Genomic DNA, 3,716 nt, shown 5'->3' on the forward strand with positions numbered 1-3,716 from the left:
AAGGAGATGAAATCAGTGAAGTGGGGGAACGACAGCCTTTTTAACAAATGGTGTTGGCAAAATTGGAAAAATATCAGCAGTCAAGTTTTAGAAGGTAGACTGTCTGTCTTCCACTCTTGTGTTAGCATTGGTCACGAGCAGCCTATGCTTACTGCTATTTTATAGGCCAGGGATGGAGGCTGGATAGCACCAGTTGGCCAAGAAAGTTTGAACACACTCCAATGCAATACCAAGGCATTTTCAGGACTCTTCAGCCAAGTAATTTTACCAAACCAGTTGCTGTCAAGTCGGTTCCACCCAATGTATCAGAATAGAAATGTGCCATATTGTTATTGTGTGCCATTGAGTCAGAACCAGCCGATAGCTGTTCCCCAGAGGGTTTTCCAAGGAAGTAAATTGCCCTGGAGTTAATTACTCATCTTTCTTCCTTTGAGAAGCTGATGGATTCAAACTGTGTGCCTTTGGGATTGCAGCACAGCTTCTTACCACTAGGCCAGGAGAGCTCCTTGTGCTCCATAGGGGTTTCATTAGTTTGTTTTCACCAGATCTTGCCTCCAAATACTTCTTAGTAGATTAAAACTTCCAATTGTTTTATTAGAATAAAAGTGCTTAGGTATTTGTATGACAAAGCAATTCATTAGCCAACTTAACCCCATATAAACATGAAAGTAACCTCTAAGAAATAAGCATAATTTAGGCTTTTTTCTTGTTTTTCTGTATCTAATCTGCTCTTACAGTCAGTCAATTCTGGTTAAAATTTAGACGTCTATGGAATAGCTCTGATCTCTGCCCTATCCTGAGCCAATCTCACTGTCAGCAATAAACTTATCCGCATTGCCCCAGTTACTGTGTCAATTCATCTTATCCAGCCTCCTTCTCTTCTGCACCATCCCTTCACCCTCTCAAGAATGTTATCTTTCTCCAGGGAGTGAGCCCTCCTGGCCACATGCCCAAAATATGTGAGATGGAGCTTCTTAATCTTTTCCTTCAAGACTATTTCACCCTCTCCAGAACAGACCTGATTGTTTTCTTGGTGATCCATGGACTGTTCAATACTCTTCTCCAGCACTATAGCTCAAAATCATCAATTCTTCTGCTGTCATCTATGGTCATTGTCCAGCTCTCTGATGCATAGCAAGTGGTTATGAAAACCGTGGCCTGGATCAGACACACCTTAGTCTCCAGACAGAAATTTTTGCACTTTAGTACTTTGGACAGATCTCTGACAGCAGATTACCTCAGAACAGTTTGTCTTTTGATTCCCTGAATGCTAGTATCAAGAGCATTGTTTGTGGATCAGAGTAAGCTGAAATTGTTAATAACCTCAATCTCTTCTCCGTCTATCATGGGGCTGCCAATTGGCCCTGTGGTGAAAATCTTTGTGTTATTGATTTTGAGCTTCAATCTGTATTGAAGACTACAGTCCTTGTTATTCTGCAGCAAGCGCTTCAGGTTCTCTTCTGTTTTGGCAAGCAAAATTGTGTTATCTGCATATTGCAGGTTGTTGATGCATCTTCCTCCAATCCTGATGCCACATTCCCCTTCATAAAATCTAGCCTCCTGAAAGAACTGTTCAGCATATATATTTAAAAGGTGTGGATTGAGATAGGATGCATCCCTGACATAAACATCCTATTCCAGATCCTGTGTGTAATAGGCATTTTACATCCCAACTACTCCCTACTGTTCCATGGTACTATTCTGATTGGCATTTTACAGAAGAAGAGACAGATGCTGAGAAGTTCTACACTTAGCTAAGACAACGTATTTAATAAGTGGAGAGGCAGGATTTGTGTCCAGGAAGCCTGGTTCCAGAATTGGTTCTAACTACACTCACTCTGCTCCATCACAGAGAAAAACAAGACTGTCAGAAATAAAAATCATCTTACACTGTCAGTTATAGGAAAGGCAGTAGATAAGGTCTGAAGTTGTAAACTCAGTGACCCAACATTGTACAGAAAATACAAGAAATATGTCATCACATATTTATGTTAAATAGTATCCCTCCTATGGAAGGACTTGTGGCTTTGAATGGCTGATCTTTTGGTTCAAGTAAAAAACCATCAAATGTACATTGCCATCAGAGCTGACTCAGAGCCGACTGTCTAGAGGCTTTTCTGAGCCACACAAGAGGAGATTGTCCATCTTTCTCCCTTGTAGTGACCAGTGTATTTGAACAACCAGAGAGACTCAGCCTTTGGGTTCACAGCACACCACCCTACAGACAACACCACCCAATATTTAGTCTACAGGGCAACTAGGACTCATAAGTACTTAGAATGCATAAACTTATACCAGAAACTGATTGATTTCTGTTTATGAAATATTATATGAAGTTCTAGAGACACATATGTGGTAGAGAGGGGCAAAGAAAGTGCTCCCTTCTGCCAAAAAACCTTAATCTGAAAGCAGTAAGTGAGTAAATAAAGCAAAATAATGCTATGCTGTACTGCAAGCCCGATGACACGCTGTTCGAACCCACCAGCTGCTCCACAGGAGAAGGATAGGCAATCTCCTCCTATGTGATTAACTGCCTCTGAAAACCCACCACAGGGTCAGTGATGGGTCAGCTTCAACTCAAGGAGACACAAGAACAACTTTTAAAGTGCTAAGATGAAAAGAAATAGGAGTATAATAAAAGTACCAATGGCAAAGACAAGAGGAACTTGTTAAAAGTTGTCTATCATAATCAAGTTATATTATGATGGGAGAGTGACTTTAGTATGGTCACACATACATTGCCTTCTAAATTTAAAGACTATGTGAGTTTTTGTACTCTTAATGTATTATTCCCTTTAAAATTTCAAGGACCAATTATGGTATTTTTAATTATGTAGAATCACAGTCTGGATGAACCTGTGGTTTTTAGGTGCAGGTTATTTACACCAGCAGTGAACAAATCCTAGTAAGAACATCTACATGCCTACAAAATAATCTGTTCCTACAGCCCATGCCTTTCTCTGTGGGCAACGCAGGGGGAATGAACTGATAAATGAATTATCAGAGAATCTAAAATAAAGTATCCACCATATTAAAGGCTAACAAAATGCAGTCAATTTTCTGGTAAACTAAAACAATGAAAAAGGTCTCATGTTACTTTAGATCCTGGACTCTCAGAAGAGTAAACACATCTGTCTGGGGAAAAGTAGAGCTAGAATACTTATTCAAAGCAAAGATGGTAGAATTACATCTCATCTTACTGTGGGCGTATTATCAAGAGGGGTCAGTGCCTAAAAAAAGACATGATGCTTGTTGAGTAGAGAGTCATTGAGCAAATCGATATTGCTCAACAAGCTACATTGATACCATGGCTGGAGCAATGGTTTTAAGCACAGCAGAGATTTCTCATTACTGTGCAGGGTTGGTAGTGTTGAGGTTGTTAGGAGGCTAATAATAACGGAGCTCCTAACAAGAACAGCATGAGCATGAAAAAGAGTTTTCTAACTCAGTTACAACATCGGTCTTCTTGTTGTAGTTTTTTACTCATGTGGAGCTATGATTTCTTCTATAGATGAAAAGGTGCACAAGATAACAACAGTAATTTTTTAAAACTGCTATCATAAATGAAAACGTTTGACACAAAATGTTAATAAAATGTTTTCATAGGATTTATGTTTCATAGGATACATATATTACTGTCTTAAACCATTCCTAATAATTAATATGCTTTTCTTTGAAGACATATTTTAAAATTTTATTTTATTTTATTTTATTAT

General features: G+C 38.9%; 1 protein-coding gene across 1 annotated transcript in view; it reads left to right on the top strand.

Moving 5' to 3' along the window:
* Positions 1 to 3,716, top strand: part of HCRTR2 (hypocretin (orexin) receptor 2) — a 156,363-nt gene that overhangs the window by 105,848 nt on the left and 46,799 nt on the right. The gene's annotated exons all lie outside the window — the stretch shown is intronic.

This window comes from Elephantulus edwardii, unplaced genomic scaffold (genome assembly GCF_000299155.1).
Source record: "Elephantulus edwardii isolate Elephantulus edwardi_28Jun2011 unplaced genomic scaffold, EleEdw1.0 scaffold00124, whole genome shotgun sequence".
Classification (NCBI taxonomy): Eukaryota; Metazoa; Chordata; class Mammalia; order Macroscelidea; family Macroscelididae; genus Elephantulus; species Elephantulus edwardii.